General features: G+C 34.9%; 1 protein-coding gene across 2 annotated transcripts in view; it reads left to right on the forward strand.

Annotated features, from left to right (window-relative positions):
* Positions 1 to 2,920: 2,920 nt before the first annotated feature.
* The window catches only part of LOC129947255 (bifunctional heparan sulfate N-deacetylase/N-sulfotransferase), a 339,584-nt gene continuing 318,242 nt past the window's right edge, over positions 2,921 to 24,262 (forward strand). For both annotated transcript variants that reach the window (XM_056057757.1, XM_056057756.1), the window contains exon 1: positions 2,921 to 3,779. The gene's annotated coding sequence lies outside the window, so the exon portion shown is untranslated. The remainder of the gene's footprint in view (positions 3,780 to 24,262) is intronic.

Genomic DNA, 24,262 nt, shown 5'->3' on the forward strand with positions numbered 1-24,262 from the left:
ACTAAATAGTTAAACATTTTTTGAACCAATGAACATCTCCTCAAGAGGGAAATTACTTTTATTACAATATTTGCTCTCCAATGGAATTACAAAGGATATTTCACCATTTTGTAATTGTAGTTAAGTTCATGAAATTTTGCGCTTAATGTCAAAGAATTCACTAACTAAGGGTGATGCTTGATTTCAGAATTGACCAGATTTTCAAGCTCAAGCTTCTTTCCCAGTTAGTTTTGGATTGGGTAAGGCAAGTTGAGTTCCTTCCCAACCTAAATCTCTAATTTCTGACACTTCCAAATTTGACAACTGTTCAAATAGAGTACATAAGATTGGTGAACAATGGAATAGATGTTTATTTCCCTTTCGCAAGAGGACACTGCTTGCTAGAGAATTGGAATCTGCATAACTGTGGTTCTGAGTTTCAGAATCAAATTTTAATTTTGAAATTTCTGCAATGATAAACAATGTCAAAAAGCCTCCAAATCACATTCTGTTATCATCATGAATAGATTCTTCAAGTAAGAGTTTTGTTTTCAAATTCCGGTCTGGCACAAAATTAATGACCAATTAAGTTGTTTGCAACTTAAAGTTGTTAGCGGTTGTTTTAAGTTTTGAGGGTGTAAAACCAAAATGTTCTTAAGTAAGCCAATATAAATTCTCTTGTGGGAGTCAGGCCTAAGTGAATACAACAAAAACATTGTCTACATTTTCCTTATACTCCCTTCATTTTGTACCCCCTGCTCGTGAACAAACTTTAAGTTGCTGGAAACCCATTTAGGGTTTCAACTTATTTGGAATGAATCTAAGAAACTGTAATTAGAAATAGGGCATTTTTTTCAATTGGAGTTTCCAAAAAAAGGTTTTTATCATGACATTTAAAAAGAACAGGTTTTTTAGAATAGTAATGAATTAACGTTTATTTTATTAAAAAGAAATCAGCCACATGACCATAACGGCTACAATCGTGGCACCATATTTTTCATAAACAATTCACACTTCAAGAATTTATGACGTTTAATAGATTGTGAAGTATTTTCATAGACCTTTCATAGACGTCGCCCAATAAAGTCTTAAGCTTTTAGATCACATGGCCAATTGCGATCTTCGAGAAATAACACTGTCAGGAAACTTTTTGTGACTGCAAATTTTCCCCATTTTGAACTATTTCGTGTACCTTTCGTTTTTAGTAATGGAGTCATTTGGACTTGGCAAATTTCAAAATATGACAGATAATGGGCTATCCAAAAAATCAATTCAAAAACTAACAAATGAAAGATTCTTTTATGTTGAATTTAAAATTTTAAAATGTAAAAAACTTCAAGAAATTGGTGGACGTTTTTCAAATTATGAATACATTTTCTTAAATTTTGTTTGTTCAGAACGCCTGTGATTGTTATTCCCGAGCTCTATTAGTTTAAATACACAGTTTTCGAATTATAGTACTCAAGGCATATCGAAATTACACATCAATTTCTACCTGTAGAAATATCAAACGCGTTTACTCCAATACTCTATTTTTGTTAAGTTAGCCTGACGACTCATAAAGGAGACAATTTTCAATAGAAGGCCTCTAAGTTTTGATATAACTTCTCTTAGGATTTTTGCATATCTGGCCACCAATCAATATACTTTAAAAAACAAGAACATTATAGGAGTTACTAATTCGTACATGGACATCGACACACAAACTCCCCACAGCAGTCATTTAGAAATAAAAATTGCTTTGAAAAATATATTGCAAGCAATAAAATCAAGTTTCTATAATCTCAATTTATTTTATGGTATCTCTTAAAAAAAAATCAGCAAAAACATTTTATTTATCAGTCTCTAGGCATGGCAACTCTTCTTAAGTCAAGTCTTCTCAAAGCTTACATTATAAAAATTAAAAATATGTCATTTTTTAACAGAATTTTCTATTTCCTTATCAAATTATTAAAACCTAAGAAGTTTTTACGTTATTTTTAACATTTTACACGCATTTACACCTATTCTAAACCCTATCACTGATTTTATTTTGAATAAATCACTCTTTGAAAAACTGTCACCTTCGAAGCTGTCATCTTTTGACATTTGACAACTAAGAATAAATTGAAATTTGGTACAACGAAATTATGTGAATTTTGTTACATAAGTTTCTTGATTGTGTTATTTCTAGAAAAGGGAATCATAACTGCGTCAAGGTTGCTTTGAATGACATTTCTATAATAACAAATGGTAATCCCTCCAAAAGCAAACGTATTTTGTTTGTTGACTTTTTTAAAAGTTGTGGAGCTGTCAGACAAAGCAAATTTGAACTAGAGCTTTTATTTGGAGTCACATTACGTTATTTTTCTTACGATTGTCAAACAAAACGTGAGGTCAAAGTATGCATTGTGATAGCATGCATTGAATTCCTATGCCTGAACTCTGAAATGTCAGGCGAAGCCGAAGCTGAAGCGTGTTTGTGTTTTAGCCATTAACACCTGTCGACTTTTCTTTGGTATCACACAGAATTTAAGATCTACTCAAGTGCCCCCAAACCTTTCCTAATCTTTTACGATGAATTTTATGAAGTTGTCGAGGACAAATAATCACCAATGTGTGAATTGGTCTAGTCGTTGCTGTCATCAAGCTGAAATTGCCTTAATTTGACAATGATTTTTCTCCAAAAAATCTCATTAAATTGAAACTCTTCTATTTTTACTTTTAAATCCTAAAAATATGCAACATTCAAAATTTCAATATCCAAATGCTTACAAGCCATAATCTCACCACACCTGCAGAAAAAACTCACCACCACACAAATTCAAATCCTAGTGTCACCAACCCCATAACAATCCGCCATGTTTTTTATTTTACTCCGAAAAATCTGACATTTCACTTCAACTTTTCGTTAAATTAAAAAAAAAATTGTATCTGTTATTTCGTTGTTGTTCGAGTTGACAATCAAAAAATCTCAAAACGTCGTCGTCTTCGTTGCTTTGCTTCGTTCCGTCGTCTCGTCTGGTGTGGAAAAATACGAGAGTGCGTAAAGTTTTGCCCTTCGATTCATTCGACAATAGATTTTCTCATCTTGTCTCGAACTGAAGTAAATTCCAAGAAATAATAAATTCTCTTGATCCCTAAACCGTCGTGAATATAATTTCCTGAGAAATCCTTCGATTCTTGGGCTTGTTTTTGGTGAGGAAAAACAATCTCGCAAAAAGAAAACCTCATCGATTTGCAAATTTAATATATTTTGATATCCCAACAAAAAGTGAATGAAATATACAAAGCGTTAAGAAAAGAAATAAATACCAAAAGCAAAAGAGTGATAAATAGCAGAATACCATATTTGCGTTTTTCACGGAAGTCAAGTGTCAAAGGTGTTTTCAAAAATACACAGAATTCCCAAGAAGTCGTCGCGTAAAGCAAAATCTGTAATCGTCGGTCGAGAAGTTGAAGAAGTCTCGAGGAACCGAAGTCGAGCAACCAGCAGCGTCTGGAAACGGTATTCAATTTTGTGTAGTTTTTATTTTTGTTTATTTTGTTTGTTATTGTGGCACCGAGGTCACTACGCATCGCCTTCCTCTGGCCAAACGGGGGTCTCCGCTAAGACCACGACGCGACGCCTCCGGGCTCTCGGTTGTGTTTTTCTTTCTTTAAATTTTTCGTTTCATTGAGTTTCATTGAGTGGAAATCAAAACAAACATCTTCTTCCAAAACGTCGTCATCTTCTTCATCGTCGTTGTCTTTGAGACCGACCAGCAGCAAATTGGCCGCCGAGTCAAGCCGCGTCGTCGTGCCGCCAGCAAAACACGAAGGTAAGTCAACAAATCTTTAAGAACCTGACCAAATTCCAATGTTAATTGTGGTTCCCCATGATTCGGTATTGTGTCTTGGAGTTTTTGACTTTCCAAAGTTACAATTTTAGGAAGCAGCAAAGCTGCGAATTACGAAACAACAAACATGTGTTCCTCCACTTTTGTTTCTTCCTCTCTGCTTGTTTCGGGTCTTTGTCTATTGCGAAATAGAGATTAAGGAATTTGTGTATAAAATGTGAGAAAACACGGGCCATAGGTAAACAAATAAAAGAAATAGAATAGAGATTGGCGTTTGTTTTGTGAGGCACCGAGACGGAGACTGACACTGGCCTGGTCTGGTCTGGACGTCGCAATAGTTGGGTAGATAGTTGTTGGTGATGATGCGATACAAGAGAAAAAACTGTAGGTATCTCTCAGGCACGTCAACGTCACGTCAGTCATGGACATTTGTCTAATACCTGTTTGTATGGTTAGTTGTTGTAGATAGTTGGAACAAGGCTACTGGAGATGGGAGATGGAGACCGGAGGTGGGTGCAGTTTGCTGCTACTTCTGTTGGTGGTGCTTCTGGCTCAAGCTCCTGTCCACCTACTGCATCCTACGCACGCAATCACAGAATCATTCTAGTTGATGTTTAACATCTTGCACAACAGCGAGTTTACACTGTGTTTTGCAATTAGGGTAACGATAATAAAATATGAATGGGACTTTTTTTTACATAATTGTGATTTTTTGAGTTGATTTTTTTACATGTTTTTAAATTAAAAAAATACATATATCAAAATGACGTCAAAAGACATATCTTCAAATTATTATGGGAACGTGATTTGAAGGTCATTCTGAAATTGTATCATCATCAACATCGATTCTACAAGAGTTTTGTAGATAGATGTCCTTGTTAAGTTTTTCCTTCTTCTCTGAAGGACAGTCGATATCGTCCTTTTTTCGAAAAAATATGTTTGATGTCCTGTTCGACGTCATCATCGCTGGTCATAAGTTTATTTGATTTAAGTTCATTACACTCCCTATCATTAAGCCTGACAGGTTAAAGGTACATTATTTCACTCTATACAGTCTCTGTTGTAGGTTATGAGACCCTGAAACTTAAAATTGCACTTAGGAAGTTCCAGAAGATGATTCGAATGATAAAGCTATTTTTACAGGAGGATTTCTACAGTAGTTACCTAAAGTTATGAAATCTATTTATTCGTTGATTTGTAAAGCTTTTCTTTGTAGAGTTTTCAAAGATATTTCTAGACACAACATGTTTTTTGATAATGTTGTGATATAATTTAGGTTAGGTTAAAAAGAATTCTGATTGAAAAACCAACACACTTAGGACAATAGTTTTCTCATTGCGACACCACATGGATCTAAGGATCTTCCCCTACTCAATAAAACATTTAGAGCTTATAAATGTTATAAAAATAAATTAATTCAGACTGATTTGTTTATTTTATTATATTAAAACTTCTAACAGCAACGGTAAAAATCTTATGGAGTGATTTGAAAATATTAGACTTTTTGTTTTAAATGTGATTTCTAAAGGAGATGCAAATGGAGAGTTAAACTTCAATAGTAGCCAAGGAGAGTCTGTAATAGATTTAGCAGCACTTTCTGGAAATTGGTTTGATGCAGTTAAGAATTTTACAGTACTTCCCGCTAGCTTCTCGGCTCACATGCCAATACTAGTCACAGAATCTTTCGAACGATTCTAGTCACAATTAATAACTGATTTTGACCGAAAATACAAGTGGAAAGACTGGAATATAGAACAGTATCAACATCGATTAAGCCGAAATTTATATTACCTTAATCGGCACGTGAATGCTACAATGAATGAAAGGGAAAAAAGCTTAATGCTAGTTATTTACTCATCTTTGCCACCGCTTAATGATAGATATAAAACATTTATCCCTAAAACTAAGTGGTATGACAAGGATTGTCACAAAATTCGAATGCAATCGTTCAAATACCTACAATTATTCAGATCTTCAAATATGCTTAAAGAGCTCTTTACTACAAGGACCCAGCAAATAAATTGTCTCATAGCAACAGTTCAAAAGAATTTTGGAAGATTATAAACGAAGTAACCGATGGGAAAAGAAGTACGAAGAAAACTCTTGACGGTGAAACTCTAGCTGCTTATTTTAAAACTCTATTGTCGTCCGAAGGGAATCTTCACGCTTTTAGCTTCGCTCTTCCAAATACTGAAGTTGATGAAATCGATGCTTATATAACACCAATAGAACTTGATTTTACTTTGCAACAATTAAAAAACAATAAAGCGTCTGGTATTGATGGAGTTCCTGTTGAATTGGAGTAGTTGAGAATTAAAAGAATATATCCTCGACTTTTACAACTCACTATATGAGAACAGTTATGTACTCCCCAATTTTACGAAAGCTGTAATAAATGTTATTTACAAAAAGGAGACCCAAATCTTGCCGAAAATTATAGAGAAATCTCCATTTTAAATTCCCTTCGAAAAGTTTTCACCGCGATACTTTAAAAGGTGGATGAATCGAAAACACACAAAAATTAAGCGTAAAGGTTTTTCTACTGTTGATCAAATTTATGCCTTGACAAGTATCGAAAGAAATTATTTTGAAAAAAAAAAAACAGAAAACTACTTATTTTTTGTCGACTTAAAAGCAGCTTTTGACACTATTAACAGACAAGCTTTATTTTAAGTTCCTACTTTTGTATTTGAATTTTCTCGCGACATCTTCAGCTGCTGTATGGGATGAATTGAAGATATCTGAGTGGTTTGCAACTTCTTCAAATGACGACAAAAATATCTTTGGGTTAAAATAATCGAGTGAGTTTGTTTGTGGTTCTTTTTATTATGACAAATCTTCCAAGAACTTTACAAAGAAAAAAAAAACAGAAAAATTATAATTTTTTTAATGAAACTATTAATCGACCCATTATAAGAAGTTTCCCAAGTTAAGTCTTCGTTTTTTTTATGGATGGAGCCCTAAGTCGAAACGCATACCTAAACATTGTTATACAGAGCCTTTCATCATGAGTATAATTAAAACATCTTTTAAATATGCGTCATCTCTTCTGCGTAACTGCATCCGAAAAGAAAAAAAGAATAGACTGAATTTGACTATTGGTTACTTTATAACGGGTCAAATAAGACGATCTTGGTAGCTAGATCATATCATATCCTTCCTGTGAGCGTCGAATCACGTGTGCACAAAAATGCGGTTTGAGCTGTCTGGCAATCAGATTTTGTTGTTTTTCATTGTCTTCCAATATAGGCAAAAAAAACGTGGTTGTAAAAGAAATTTGGGACTCTGACCCCGTTAGCTCAAGACCAAAATCCACACCAAGCAGTGGTTTTTTGGGGTTCATTGGACGGTTTTTGGTTCCATGTAGATTGGTTCGTCCTAAATTCGATAGTTAAATTTGTTGACGTATCCATGCATCCAAAATTAGGGCGCGTTTCTAATTGTAGTAAAAACGTGGGTAGTGTATAGGCCTATCATACCACAGGTTCAATTTGAAAGTCTTGTGGATGCAATTTCCTATTGAATACAACATTAATAGCAACACTACGCTTGATAAAATGGTTTTAATAAAATATAATGTCCACATCCATGGTGGCCTCTCTAGGTGATGTGGATCCATCAATCCATGATTTTAGAACAGGAATCAAACTAAATTTGACCAATTGCAAGGAATATGTAAGGTAGGAGTGCCTTTGTGGTTTGTTGTTTCTTTACAATTACCTGAGACCGAATTCTGGTCGGGGATCGGAGTCGAGTCAAAATTTGTGAAGGAGTTGGTTTTACAGGTAATACATTATGGTCTGTTTATTTGCATGTTTGTATACAAAAAAATATAGTTTTTGTTTTAATCAAATTTAAAAATAAAAGTGCACATGGATTAGGTACCATATTCTTATATGGTGCTGAACTCAGTTCTCTATTGTTTAACACAAATCAAACTATCTCACTTACACTTTATAAAAAACATCGAAACACCGTTTGCATTTTTGAAAGTGCTGTCAAACTTAATCATTTTTAAATCTTTATGTGCGGTGAAAAAAACAAAAAAGATTTATTTAATCTATACTGAGATAAACCTTTGGTGGAAACATAGCAAACTTAATTATCTTTAAGCCCAGTTAGGACATTTTCATTAACAAAACTAAATAATATCAACAGTAATAGATTAATTTTTTTTTCCTAATGGAAAACACATGATTCCAAATGCACAACTACTCAACGAACACATCCATCGAGATACAAATGCAATATCAATCGTACCAACATTTGAAAACGAAATCACATATGATCCATTCGAAACTCGTATAAATGTCAAAAACCCATCCCTAGTAAGATTCTACTCTGACTTTTATTGCAAGTATTCATATAATGGATATTGTTTTTGTTATTCGTGTAAAATCCTACTATACTATTGACAGATTTTTCAACAAAATACGGGTAATGTTGAAAAAAACCCTTCACAAAATTAGCATAGAAAAAATGACAACTATTATCACGTTTGACGTTTAAGTATATTTTTTTTTGTGATCTCTTCTCTACACAACCAGAACTGTCATTTTTTTCCCAGAAGAATACTCTCACAAGTCATCCAGATTGTCAAATAATACCGATGTCAATCAATTTATTCTTAACTAAGATAATGAAAAATCGTAGCTTTTTATTTTTTGTTTAAGTTTCATTGAGGAAAAAATTGATTTATTAACTTCCCATAGGAAGTTATTGTAATGGGTCCAATTTGTCAAATTGAAAATTTTGACATTTCTCGACGTTTCAAGGTCCCTAGAGTCGAAATAAAAGATTTTTAGAAAGATGTCTGTGCGTGCGTGTGTACGTACGTTCGTAGGTCCGTACGTTTGGACGTTTTTTTCGTGGTCCATAGCTCAAGAACCAGAAGAGATATCGGTTTCAAATAAATTTTGTTATACAGATAATAAGGCAGAAAGATGCAGAAAGGGCTCTCAAGAAAATTGCGTGGGTGGTTTTTTTACCATAGCAGTTTGAAAAAAGGTGAACATTTTGGTTAACCCTAAATATCTTACGGTTTTTTTATAAATCAAAAAAACAGAAAAAAAAAATTTGTCACCTCCAAAATTTTACGACTAAAATATGATTTCATCTCCAAAACAATTTTGTGCAACAAAAAATAATGTTTTTGACATCTGCTAAAATTTTGAGAAAAATCGAATTGACAGTTTTTTTTATAAAAAATAAAAATCTAAAAAAAAACATTATTCAAAGTTGGTAAAAGTTGAATATCGATTCAAATATCTTTTCAAAAACTTGAAATTTAGGCTTCAAACTTATTTTATCTTATAAAAAATATTGTTTTCAAAATTCTGAAAAATGTTGCGAAAAATCGAATTGACAGTTTTTTTTACAAAAAATAAAAACCTAAAAAAGAAACAATACTAAAACTTGGTAAAAATTTACTTTCGACACAAATAGCATTTTAAAAATTAAATATATTGGCTTCAAACTTATTTTGTTTCACAGAAAATATTATTTTCGATATTCAGTAATTTTTATATAAAAATCGAGCAGTACGCAAATTTGGTAAAAATTGATACGAGTACAAATAGACAAACTTTTAAGCAAGACAAAGCGACAGACGGGATGGGAAGTTATCAGTGCGGGTCGCATCCCAGCCTCTTTTTTTTATTTGAAATTAAATTTTCCAAGGCGCTTTTAAAATGAATATTTTTTTGAGTGTTTTGACAATGACAGTTAGGCTTAAGGGTCCGCTTACATTAAAAGGTCAAAATCATTATTTTGCTGGAAGATTATGAAAAACAAAAATTTAAATAAAACATTTAATACCCTTAAGAGCTCTAAACCACTTATAAAACCATGTTTTATGTTTTAAACTTATGAAATATTCAAATTTTATAATGACCACAAAAATCATAATGAAACCAATGAATCTGCATATTTATCTTTTTTACCTTAAAAGCCTTGTAAAAATAGATTTTCTTCAAAGATTACTATCAGCTTAATCTTCAGATATACACAACTAAGGTTAAACCCATAGGAAAAGTTCACTTTACTAGTTTCAAAACCACAAAGGTATAAAGTATAGGGTATTATACAATATAAACGATTATTTTTAAGTTGCTTCATATTTGCCTCCTGTACATAAACATTTTATTTTGTTTTGTTTTTAGTTTCTTTTTTGTATTATTTTATATTTTTAACAAAAGCTCATCCTCTTAAAACTTAAAGAAACCCAATCGAGTGTGTGTATTTCCTGTAACCTCGACGAAATAAAAAGGGTAGCTTAGGGTGGTGGTTTAGAGAGAATGGAAGGGAAGGTTGCCCTTCAACTAACCTCCCTCTAAGCAATAACCACCCATCAGTTTGATGCATTGTAGTAACTGAACCGCACAAGCGGCGCGGCGCACTGGGAGTGGGACCGGTACCAGCACCAGTACCAGTTCCAGCACCGGAACCAGCAGAAGCACCAGCTTCGTTCGACATTGGCACTTCTTACTCACCCATGGGTAACATTTTTGATTTATATTTGTTTTTGTTTGTTTTATTTTTTTGAGTGGGCAGGGGCAGCCATCGGCAGAGTAAACAGCATCAATAAAAGTCATCAAAACAAAAACAAATAAATACAAGAAGAAAAAGTATTAAATAAAAATAGGAGAAGCAAGCATGTGTGACACAATCCCAGAATATGGAGGACGACACAGAAAAAAGCTAAGAACATTTAAATATGCATTCCATTAGAGACTAGAGGGAAGACGACGACGAAGAAGATGAAGATGAATTTTATCATTCCATAGGTAAATCGTCTTCTAAGCACGCGTTCAATCTATTCCTGTTCCTTTGGGTCTTCGGTCGGTCGGTTCGGTCGGTTCGGTGGATTCAGTTGGCTCGGTGGTAGAAGTGGAATGGATCCATCCTTAACGCCGCCGCTGTTACCGTCCATCTATGCAATCCATGGGAATCAAAGAAATTGATTTCTAAAGAAAACAGTTGGGTGCACGAGCATAGAGACACTCAGCATAAATAATTCAATGAGCAAATCTCTAGGATTGGGAACACAAATTCCCAACATGCCGAGATAGGTACCTAACCTACATATACATATATTTTCTTCTTCTTCTTCTTCTTATGCTTTTTTTGGTTGAAGTTGTGGAGGAGGACGGAAGAGGTACGATATAAAGAAGATGAAAACACATTCCTTAAGTGCATTAGGAAAATCTTCAAACACACACACGGAGATGTGTAAATATTCTAGTATTTTTATTAGAATTAGAATCGATGATTTTAGGAGGAATTTTTAAGAGAAGCTAAAAACCTTGAATTTTATCGAAATGAGGAAAATTTTTGTTTTTTTTTTGTTTTTCTTAAGACTTAAGAACTAAAGGGCAGGTATTGTATTCAAAGAAAATTTTCAACTGAAAAATAGTGATGGAAAAAATAATAAAAACAAGCTTCGTGTTCATTCTTTTTAACGCATAAAAAGGTATTTGTAAAAAGAGGTTTCGGAGAACCCACATGTGATTGTCGAAAAAAACAAATGCATCCACAACGCGTGACTGTATGGTGTGGATTTTGGGCTGGAGGCATAATTGGGCCATATTTTTTTGAAAATGATGCTGGCCAAGCAGTGACTGTTACTGGTGCTCGATATCGCGACATGATTACACAGTTCTTTCTGCCAAAATTGGATGATATTGATGTGTCCAATATGTGGTTTCAACAAGACGGTGCCACATGTCCTACAGCCCGTGAAACAATTCAATTACTGCATGAGACATTTCCACGTCGTGTACTCTCTCGTTTCGGTGATCAAAATTGGCCTCCTAGATCTTGTGATTTAACACCATTAGACTTCTTTTTATGGGGTTATTTGAAATCACAAGTCTATGTCAACAAGCCCACAACCACACGCTGCATCAACGTAATTCAGCCACATTTATGCAGAATGGTCATGGAAAATTTCAACAAAAGAGTGCGCATGTGCATGCAAAGCCGTGGAGGCCATTTGTCCGATGTGTTATTCCATACATGACCCTATCCTATGTACTTTACGAGTCAATAAAAATATAACTATCAAAAGACTAAAAACGGGGTTTTCTATTTAATTCAAATCTTGCGTTAATTTTGGGCCACCCTTTATTAATTAAAGTTGCAAAAAACAAAATAACTTTATTGTTTGTATCTATATGTATGGACCAAATCAATAAATGCAAAGCAAAGCGATATGCTCCTTTACAAGATGCAGGAAAATCCTAAAATCGCAAGAGGTTTTGTCAAAGAAAGCAGATTACATTTGAGCTTAATAGCGCAGGGCCTCCAATCAAGACTGAGTTCGAATGAAGGGTTCAATTTAATTCACATTGCTGAAGACTGAACAAAAAAAAAAACATTTTAATTAGACTTGGTCCGACCAAAAACACTACGTGAGGAATAGGGCTTCTACAAACAAAATTATGGAAAGAGTAACAGGAGGTCGACTAAATAGGACACTAAAATTCTCTCCTGCTGAAGAAGCCATCTTCCAGCTTGTTTGTTTCTTCAAAATCGTTTGGGTTAAATCTACCCTAAACAAAAATTAGAAAAGAGAAGTTTCGAAAATATGATAATGAAATTCAAATTGGAGATTTTTTGGACGAATTTGAAAATAATGAACAACATAACCAACAGAATGCTGACGTTATAACATATTCACTTTCTGATGCTATTAAAGTCGTACCTGCAACAATTCTTGCTTCAAACAGATGAGGAAATTTATTTCGAACTAAGTTTGCTGAACACGACAAATTTTCGAACTGTCAGTTCTGATTCGAAGTGAAATTCCGGGCGAACAAAAATATTTCACGTGAATGATGTTCCGGGCGAAACTCACATTAAGGCTGAATATATTGCTTAAATGAAACAAAATATTTCAAATTAAGTATTTTGTAGTGGCACTCTTATTATTAATAACTGCCTCCACTGTTCACCCCATCTAATTCACCAATTTGACAAATGCCTCTACGGGTATGGAGTCCAATTCCCTTTGAATTTTCGAAAACAACTCGTCTTTCTTCTTGGTTTTACAATTTCCGATCCTTCGCTTTAGGATGTCTTAATTGGGTTTAGGCCGAGGGATTAAGAGGATATTCCATAACATTGATTTTGCTTTGTTGTGAATATTTGTTAGCCAATTTGGAGATGTGCTTCGGCTCATTATTCTGCAAGAACACCCATTTGTTTGGCACCTCCTCTTCTGTTAATGGTAGCATAACTGAATTCAAAATATTGGACCTACACCAAATGCTGAAAAGTCCCCTCAAATCATTATATTTCCGCCCTCGTAGTTCACTGTCTTCTTTTTGTATTTTGAGTTAAACTTCTTGGTTTTTGGCCTTCCCACATACATTTTTCGATCAGAAGTAAACAAATTGATCTTCGGCCCGGTGTAAGTGTTTCTTTGTGAAGGGAAGTCTTTGTATAATGATTATCTTGTTTTAATAATGGCACTTTTCGTAGACTTCTACCAGGAAGACTTGCTTCTATAAGTTAGTTTCTTATTGTTTTAGCTATTACTGGTCCGTTTTTGAGTTGTCTTAAAGAAAGAATTGGTTTATTCCAACGTGTATAAAAACGCGAAGATGTATCTTTTTTACCTCTTGTTTCTTCTTTAGGCGTGAATGTAAAGTTTCAAATACTTTTTTCTTTGAACAGTTTAAGGTTTTTCCAATTTCAAATATCACTTTTCCAGCTTGTCCTAGTTTTTTCTTCACTTCGGGTGCAAAATGAGTACAATGTAATTCACGAATTTTAAAATCATAGACGACTTTTAAAAAATTAAGTTAGTATCGAAGATGAAATATGTGACAAACTAATAAACAAACTCAATGTACACAATTCTTCATGGCTTCAACATTCAGGCCAGACAGCACCCGATGGAGTGTGTGCAGAAATCTTCGCTGAGTTGAACCACCTAACTCAGCTGATCAACGAGCCCATCCGAATATCGGACGTTGAAGGTTGAGCAGAAAACACTTTTGACTTGTTTCTTACCTCTGACCCTGATAAGTACACTGTTAACGTTCTATTTCCTCTAGGCACATCTGACCATTGTGTTATATCAGCAAATTTCTCGTGTCAAAACTGTTTAGTTAAAGAAAGAGCTCCTAAGAGAACCGTTTGGAAATACGAGAAAGCCAACTGGGAAGGTCTCAATAATTACTTCAGGATCTTTAACTGGTCACTATGCTTCCTCGATAGTTACGTTGACGCCTTCGCTGATATGATCACAAGTTTAATTCTTCTAGGAATGAAAACTTTTATACCGAATAGGGTTAAAGTATCAGATCCAAGGAAAGAGCTGTAAAGAGGTTATTAGGGCCAAAGAGGTAAGTTTCCATTGCTATAAAGCCAACCGTACTGAGAAAAGCCGGTAAAAGTTCAAACAAGTCAGGAAGGCCTGCAACGCCCATATTCGACGGATCAAATTTTTACATGACCAAAAATTACGGCAAAAAATACTGCAATGTCCCAAAGGCAGTCAAATTTGTTGGTCATTTGTAAAAAACATGAGGAATTCTTACTCTTCATCGGTTCCTACGCTCGTTGTCAATGACACTCCTTTAGCAAGCTCCTTAGAGAAAGCTAATATCTTTGCTAGGCAGTTCGTCGCCAATTCTACGCTGCCAGAGAGTGTTATGACTCCGCCTGTACTTGAGCGAGTTAGTGATTCTATGGGACCCATCTTTTTTCGCACTCGTACTGTGGCAAGAGTCCTAAGAGATCTAAACACACATAAATCCGCTGGTCCGGATAGTATCCCCGCTGTTAAGCTTTGTCATCTGTCCTACTTCTCAGGTCTCGTTCCGAGAGGATGGAAAACTGGATTTGTCCAGCCCATCACCAAAAAAGGCGAATCTTCCTCACCCTCTAATTACCGACCGATTGCACTTACGTCATTTAAACACTTATTAAGTATCAGGTCAAAAAAAAATCTTAAAGATCGAAAGCTTCTCAATTACCGGCAATACGGCTTTTGCAGCAATAGATCCACTGGTGATCTCATGGTTCATCTCACCGAACAGTGGAGCAAATCTTTACATCGCTTTGGAGAAAGTAGGATTATTGCACTTAATATTTCAAAAACATTTGATAGGGTTTGGCATCACGCTCTCTTATCGAAAATGCGTGCTTTCGGTTTTCATGAATCCCTGCTTCATTGGATTAGTAATTACCTTTCGGATTGTTTAATACAAGTAGTATTGGATGGATTCAAGTCTGAGAACCATAAAATAAATGCTGGTGTGCCCCAGGGCTCTGTTTTCTCTCCAACACTCTTTCTCATTTTTATTAATGATCTCCTTTCTGCAACATCTAACCCAATACTTTGTTTCGCTTACGATAGTACTCTTAGCTTTTCATATTCGTTTTCAGACTCACATCCCTCTTCTTCGGATGTGGAACTGCAACGACAAAATATGATAAGCTCATTAAATTCCGACCTTATCAGCATTTTTCAATGGGGATTAAAAAACCAAATGGTATTTATTGCTTCGAAAACCCAATGCTGTCTTGTATCGTTTAAGTGAGATATACCTCCATTGCCATTATCCATGGATGGCACTTGCATCAATGAAACTGAACACCTTGATATTCTCGGTATGTGTGTCACCAACCACCTCTTGTGGAACGATCACATACCCCATGTCGCCAAAAATGTCGCAAGGTGTTTTTGCGTTTCCTTAGGCGATACAAGAAATATTTTACCCCCTATGATCTGGCTGTTATCTACACGACTTATATTCGTCCAAAGCTTGTGCTCTTGCAACTTACTTAAGAATTTTGGATAGAATTGAACGTAGAGCATTTAAATTGATAGATGATAGTATCATCATAAGTTCATTTACTCGCTTAAACATCGTCGTAAGGTCCCTTGTCTGAGCATTTAAATTGATTGGTGATAATATCAGTATTAGTTCATTTATGTCGCTTGGATATCGTCGGAAGGTATCTTGTCTAAGCTTTTTTTACCGTTGTTTTTACGTTTTATGCTCTAGTTCAGTGTTTTTCAACCTTTTATATGAAACGGACGCTTTAGACCGAAGAAATATTTCCCGATCCCCCAATCCATTGCTTTTTTTCTGTACCGTCGAACTTTTATAGCTCGAACTTCGATAGCTTAAAATTTGTTTAATTTAAATAATGTGTCATCAAGCTTTCATTTTATACATTTTAACTTTCACAGCTCGAACTTTTTTGTTTGTATATCTTGAATAAAAGTCTTCTACTAAAGACAAAATCCATGACTTCACAAACAAAATTAGAATTTTGGTCATCGTCTCTTAATCAAAACCACTTAGATGAATTTTCCTCGATACAATTTTTTGTTGAAGAAGTCGGATGTGAGATAAATATCAAGAAATTTATACCTGGTATGAAAATGGTGTTAGAAAAGCTGGAAGAAGAAATGTGTTATTACTTCTCAATGAAAGAGATATCGAAGAATATTGGACAATCAAGCTCAAGGAAAGTCTGCTGGATCTATTTGCCGATGGAATGCTGCAATTGGAATTTAAGTCCTCCAATTTGGATACCTTTTGGTTAAAAGGAAATTAGAATATCTTAGATAAACATTAGAGGCTTTGAAGTGTTTGCCACATTGTACCTATGCGAGTTGACATTTGCATCAACGACCAAAATTAAAAGTAAGGAAAGAAATTTCGAATCTTCAAGACCTCCTAGGGGGTCGCGACCCACACGTTAAAAAACTTAGCTCTAGATAAATAGCCCGCTCCATTCCTCCTTTTAAACGGCTCAACTATGTATAAACTCGTGCTTCTAGGAATCCTCATCAGTATATACTCGAGCCCAACTTTGGTTGTACTGTCAAATAGAGAGATTCGTTCTTTAGCCGTACTACGCGAATGTGACATGCTTTAGCACACTCTGTCTTTCCCAGTAATTGCTCTCCCTTTCCTAGTGCTCACACAGTGTCTCTTAATAACAAGGGTAGTAATATAACCTTACTCAACTTAGGCGATGTAGAACAAAAATTTCACCAAGCAGACCTCGACGAAGTGAAGATAGAAATATGGAATCAGAACTCCAGCAAATCTGCGGGAGCTGAGGCATCGCTGCATGTATCAACTAATGTGCAAAATATGGGCGGAAGGGTTGCCCTTGATGATTGGAATCACAGCATAGTTTGAATAATCCTTAAGAAAAGAGGCCCTCTGAACTGTGCCAACAACGGATGCATATCAGTGGGGCTTCAGAATAGAAAATTCAAAAATGTACCAAATATTTCCATTAAGACAGATCTTGGAAAACCCCAGGAACTACAATTCGATACCCATCATCTATTCATCGATTTCAAAGCCGCTTTTGACTAGAGCTAGTCTATTTTGAGAATCCCTGTTAAACTTGTCTGTTTGCGTAAAAGGACGATGGAGAATGCACGCTGCTTCATAGAGATACCAGAAAGGCTTTAAAGAAGTCAATGCACTGTAATGCGACTTCATCAGAATCGTTCAGGAAAGAACTGTGCAAAACTCAACCGTCAACACTAAAGGCACAATCTTCTAAAAGTCTATCCAATAACTCGGATACGTCGATGATATTAACATAATTGAGAGATGAAAGCGTAATGCCAGTGGCCATTTTTTGAACATTGCGACGAAAGCCGACAAGATGGGTTAAGAGACCAATGAAAGCAATGATGTCATCAGGAAAGAACATTAAATGACGACGTCTTGAGGCAGTTGAGGATTTTTGGCATCGCTGTTAATGCAGATAACGACACCAGCGCTTGAATCCAGCGCATGTAATATAACTCTTAAAAATCAGCGCTTTTTGAACTTAAAAAGGAATTGCTTATTTAAGTCCTCTCTCATCATCCCGCTTGTCATTTATGGCACTGAGGCTTGGACCTTGTCAAGGCAAGATGACAAAGTCTTAGGATGCTTGAAGAGAAACATTCTTTGGGTGATTTTTGGACCCGATGGATTGTAAAATGTCTTTTTTTATTGCTCCAGGAGGCTACTCTCTTAGAAACGTTATTTTGTTTCTAAGTTTCCTCAGGGCCTAATATACCGGTTTAAATAAGGTTTAAGGTATAGAAGCTTAAGTTGGCAACACTATTTTGACTGACATTCATTTTGTCAGCTGTTAAGTGATTTATTTTAAGTTTGGTTTGAACTTTTAACAGCGCTTTCGAATTATGAAAATTTGTGATTCAATTCGAAATTTTGGAAAAAAATATAAGGTGAGGTTTTCTTGAGAAATTAGGTAGCATTTAAGTTTCTGAAGACATGTAAACTTATTTTGAAGGTACAAAAGTATGTTTTAAAATCTTAAAGTATATAAACACTTTTTTAAACAGCATTTTTGTGTACCGCGGCAAGTTTATGCGACCCAGTCGTGTATTTTTTTTTTATTTTCTTATTGAAGGAGGATGAGAAATAACAAAGTTTTCAAAGTGACACCCTCCAATCTTTCTCTCGAAAGGAGCTATAAAATCTTAACCACAAGAATTTCAAGTTACAAATTGAAGAGGAAAATGCGTTCAGAGAAATGTGGAATCTCGATATAAAGCATGTGTATAGCATATAGCAGATTATGCTAATGGAAATAAAAACACCAAAGCTTACATTCTAGAAAACCAAAAGCATGATGACGACGATGAAGATGAAGATGAAGATGAAGGCAGGGAGTCATAGACGCATGAGACTCCACGCCGACGACGACTATTGAAACAAACCTTCTTAAGATGGCTAATAAAAGTTCAAAAATTACCATAATGGAGAGATGCAAGTTGATACCCTAATTAGATGCATGCTTAATGCTATCTCTATGGCATTCTTCCGGCTCTGATCAATGAGATCGAATTACAAGCTGATTCAGACACTGATATGTAATGTGTGGATATTGATTGGTTTTTGGGTTTATGGTTTCACATGTTTTGAGACTAGGGACGAACGACGCTACACGTCTTATCGGGTCTTAAGGGAGAAGAGAGGAAGAATACAAAATTAAATTAAATTAAATCATATAAATTTGTTTGCTAAGGAATTTTTAATTTTTGTGTAGGTTGAAAAAGTGTGGTTAACAACTCTCTTTTTTGTTTTTGAAAACTTTAAATGTAAATTTGGTTTTATAGTTTTTGGAGTAATTAATTCATAAACTAGGAAAATTAATAATTTGTAGATATGAATATAAAAAAACAAGATATTTGTTTTTTTTTTTATTTTTAACTCGAAGTTCAAAGGTTCGTTAATTCCGGATTATGTTACACCTGGCGTCTTGAAAAAAAAATTGATAGTGGAATTACCGTCATCGTCGATTTTGATCAATTTTGTATAAAGATATTGTAGGGGGAAATCACAACGACACGACGCGACAAACGTCCGGTTCGATGGGTAGTCCAAAGTGCAAGGTGGCGACAATATTTTGAAAGTCACAATCACATAATAAATGGCGGGAGTTTTTAAATACGCCCCTTAATTATAGGCTAACAGCTTGGAACATTTAAAAATGTGATAATATTAAGAAATGTTCAAAAAGATCCCATATACAAAATAGAGGGGTGTAAGTGGGGGTTTCTTTTAAACACTTTGTGGCATTGGACGAGATTGATTTCTAATTATCTCAGTGATGTTTTTCATCTTCGGATGTCATTGTTCAATGTCCATCATTCTCATTGTTAAATGATTTGGATGATTGACAATGATCTGTATGAAGACTTTATACTAGAGTCGAAAAAAATGAGTCTTATTGGAATTTTTTTCAGAAACGATAAAAAGAACACAATCAAAACATTAAGTTATTTTGAATTCGAACATCATGATTTTAAAATATATTAAAGACACCACAAAAATTGTGTTTTTTAGAGCTGAGGAAAAACACAACATAGTTCCTAACAATAAATTGTTTGACGATTTTGCAAAGTATTAATCTTTGGCTTCTAGATTAAGTTTAAATCATTTTAGAATCTAACTAAGTTTGTGCAAAATATTTGGGAGTTATACTGACCCTAAACTAAACTGGAAACTAGATATTGAAGTACGGGTTAAGATGGCCTGTGTTGCCTTCTACGCCTGCAGCAAAACTTTCGGCAAAAAGTGGGGACCTAAGTCGAAGATGATTTTATGGACGTAAACAGACGTAGTACGTCCAATATTAACATATAGTTCGATGGTGTGGTGGCCTGCTCTTAGCAAAGCCTATAATATTAATAAGCTAAAGAAGGTTCAGAGAACAGCCTGCGTGGGCACCACAGGGGCCATGCGTACTTGCCCAACGAACGCCTTAAACGTTATTTTGGATCTTCTACCAATCCTGTAGCGCTATTAGGCTGAAGGAATCAAATAGCTGGTTGTCAAAACCTTATGGTCACAGCAACACTACGAAATTGATTCCCTCAGATATTATCTCGGTAGACACTGACTACTGCACTTTGAGCCTTAGTAAGGGATGTAAGGTTTTTTTCCCATCCAGAGAAGATTAGGAGGATGACATCGTGTCGATAGGGATCGACACAACCATCTTTACTGACGGCTCAAAGATGGAGTGCGGAGTTGGTTCTGGGATCTTTTCTGAGTCCATAATTGTAGCGAAATCCTTCAGGCATCCTGACTTTGCTAGAGTTTTTCAGGCTGAACTGCTGGCAATAAGGGAGGCATGTAAGATACTTAAACAAAGCCCAAACCAAAACCGAAATGCTGCTATCTTTACAGACAGCCGGGCACCTGTCAAAGTCATTAACTCGGCCACATCCTCATCTAAATGGGTTCAGCAATGTCGCGATGAGCTTGCGAGCCTGAATATTAACCTCGGTGTCACCCTGATCTGGGTTCCGGGCCATGGTGGTATCGTGGGAAATGAACGGAATGACGAGCTAGCCAGGCAAGTATCGGCCCTTCATAGCTCACTTGCGGAAATGGTTAAAATTTCTCTTGGTGCTATGAAGGGTAACATCTTTTCTATCTACCAAACTGAATCAAACCGAAGGTGGAGCAATTTACCCAACTGCATTATAGGAAGATATGGCCCACCTTTAATAAAACCCGTACAAACGATCTTCTATGCAGGCCAAGGCAAGACATAGCCAGGATTGTTGCGGTTTGTACCAGACATTGGCCTATAGGAGTTCATGCGGAGAAGTTGGGTATCTCTAGTGACCGAAGAGAAAGTGAAACGATAATCCATTTCCTCTGCAAATGTCCTGCATTGGCAAACACTAGAATGAAATACTTTGGTAAAGCATTATTTCACGAACTTGATGAGCTATCTGATACAAAGATTAGAGACCTAATCTTTTTTCTTAATGCGACAAAATGGCTCTAACATAATCGCTATGAAGCTTCTCTATCAATCTATCCCTTTCAATCAAAGGTCAAACGAGTTTTTGGTATCAAAACGGCGCACTACAGCGCTAATTGGATCTCAGGCTAGGTTGCCTTGAGATCGCCATTTCTACCTACCTACCTACCCTAAGTTTGTGGAAATTTTCATTTATTTTCATTAAGTTATGAGTCCTTTATTTTAATTTACCTTAGAAAAAAAATCTTGAGTTCAATACGTTCATAGTTTTGAAAAAAAATTAACGTTTCGGGGGCAATTTTTGGTGTTGTTTTCCAATTTGAACTTTAAACTTAACTACCTGCTCAAATTTTCAAAATACACGTTTTCAACAATATTTCTTTATCTTTTCGATACTTGAATGAGATTTATTTTTTACAAAAATAAAAATTACTTTCAAAATTGAGTGGACTTTTTCTGTTTACAACCGATTGACCATAAACAGTTCAGCGTTTCTATAAAATGAATGTAAGGCTGGTGAAATTGTAAATTGTTTTTTTCGAAAATTTGATAAGATACTATAAATATTTAAACTGAATATTAGAGATAGAAATCATAAATTTGGAAAACCATCACGGATTTTTTTTTTGTTAAGAAAAAGTATACTTCATAAATTAAGATAGCCTTGGAAAGCAGTTTATCAGTTTTTTTTTAAATTTAAAAAAAGTAATATCTTTTAAAGTTTTTCGATAATGTGATTTTGGAGTCGGATTTGAATCGAAGTAAGGCCATTGGAAAAGTACAATACGATTGTCAAGAAATTTGTTTGAGTTCGGCTTCCTAAAAAAATGCAGTTTAACAGATAAACGAATTTGAAGTTTTGTTTTGGAGTAGAAGCAAGTAAAGAATAATTTAGCAATACCTTTGATATTTACATTCAAAAACCTAATACTTTACGAGTTTTTTTCGATCATAATTTGGGACAACATTTTCAAAGTTCTTGTAGGCTATTTAACATACAAAATAATTATTCTCCGAAAATGTTAGGATGGCCTAAGGCTTTAAAGAAATAGTCGATAGTTGTCCACAACTGTCATTGGCAGTAAGGCCAAGGAAAGCTTTAAGAAAACAGTGGATAATACTATTCTTAGGTTTTTTTTTTCTTAAAGTTATGCTAACTTTGAAATATTTTTCGGTTGTAATTCCTGAGTATTGAGTAATGTTTTTACATGTCTCATTTCAAGGACGAGACTTAGGAAGCTCACTTTCAAAGGCATGAAATTTTTACAAAGCGAGATTGAATATCTAACAAGCAAGAAATAGCTGATGCCTGGTCGCAGAAGTTTCTGGTAGGTATATTCATCATTTGGCTTGAAATAGTTTTTTTTCCATCAACAGTAGTTTCACGGCACATTTACGACAAATTCACGACAGTTTATCCAATTACTATAGTTACCTAACTTGACATACTTCAAGAAGTGTCAAGGCAATGTTTCTTCTAAAGCCGAAAGGCTCCGATTCAAATTTGTCATTTAATCGGGAAATTTCTAGTCGAATATGCGAGCCTTAAATTTACAACCAAAGTTTAGGTGAGCGAGTCATTTTCATTCAGAACATGTTGGTCCGAAGTCATAAAGCTGTCAAAAAAGAGCACTGGTCCGATCCTTCAATGCTCTTTTATGTGTCTATGAAGTTTTTGGCTTCTATCTGAACGCTTTTAAATGTATTTTTGACATAAGAAACCATACAACATCGTGACTGTATGATTGTCCAGGGCGCCCGGTGGCTATAATCTCTTGTTATATGTCGAATTGTATGCCATGAAAGATAGAATTTTAAGTCCAGAATTCTTAGAGTCTAATGGGAAGTCCTTCCTCTTTCAGTATTTTGTTGTCGGTTTAGATTGCTTCTTTTAATTTGATCAACTCCAAAATGTAATAACCAATTTTGCTGAAATTTGGTATAAAACATTTTATTTAAAAAAATGGAGCACCTGCTCTAAACTCATTTTCCCACAGGAAGTTCTGTTTGATAGTAGTAATTGGTCAACTTTATGTACCTTCTGGGAAACTATTTTGATTGACTGCTTCGTTTTATTCATAAGACTTAGTGAATTAAAGAAAAGGTTATATGCAGAATTCATTTCCTCAGCCTCATGAGAAGAATGTGTTTTGAGAATGAACAACAGCTAGTAAAATAGATTTCTGATAGCTTCTTAAGTTCATCTAGTATAGTGATTTGCCGAACTTTCTGTTTTAATTTATATGAAATAATCATTGGTATTACTCAAAAGCCTTAAATTGCTGGAACATCTAAAAATCTTAAGCTTCCTTTTGCAAAATAGAAAAACATTTTACAAAACATAGTACATGCTTCTACGACAAGCTTTTAGTGATAATTTGTAAGTCAATAATAATTCCGCTAACGTTACGATTAAAATCCTTACTTTTTTTATCAAATGTATTTTTGTAACATAATCCAGGCCTTTTTGTTTTTCGCTTACAATTTGTTTATCAACTTCGATGATTATAATAGAAATCGAACTTTAACTGATTCCGAAATCTTCAGCAATTCCTCTTTCCAAGATTACCAACGAGCAGTAAAACCATCATCTAGTTTAATCTCAAATGATAGGTGACAAAATAACTCCCTTGAAAAGCATCACAATTTTTAAAAAAATATTACTTGTTAAGACCCCAACTTAGTTTGAGGTAAACGTATTTTATATTTTTTTTTATAAATCGCAATTGTAATTCCTGAGGCAGCTAATTTTCAGCCTCAAAGTTTTAAGAGCTTTAACTTATTTGTGTGATATAACGCTTTTTTGGACATACGAAACTCTCTTAAATGAGATAGATACCACTAGTTTTTAGCAATGAAGCCAAATATCTTGGTCTGATATTGGACAAAAAATTAAGTTGGAAACCTAATATTCAGGAAAGAGTTAAAAAAAGCTATAGTAGCTCTTTTCCTTTGCAAGAAAGCCATAATAAGCAAATGGGGTTTTCAACCTCGCATAACCTATTGGCTATACACATCGTTCATCCGACCAATACTTATGTAGGGGGTTGCAGTATAGTGGATTGCACTGGATAAAGTCACATACTACGGCAAACTCATCAGAGTCTAACGCTCTGCATTAAGAACCACACCCTCAGCAGCGTTAGACACTCTCCTCCATCTGACAACCCTTGACATATTTA

The sequence above is a fragment of the Eupeodes corollae genome, chromosome 2, assembly GCF_945859685.1.
Source record: "Eupeodes corollae chromosome 2, idEupCoro1.1, whole genome shotgun sequence".
NCBI lineage: Eukaryota > Metazoa > Arthropoda > Insecta > Diptera > Syrphidae > Eupeodes > Eupeodes corollae.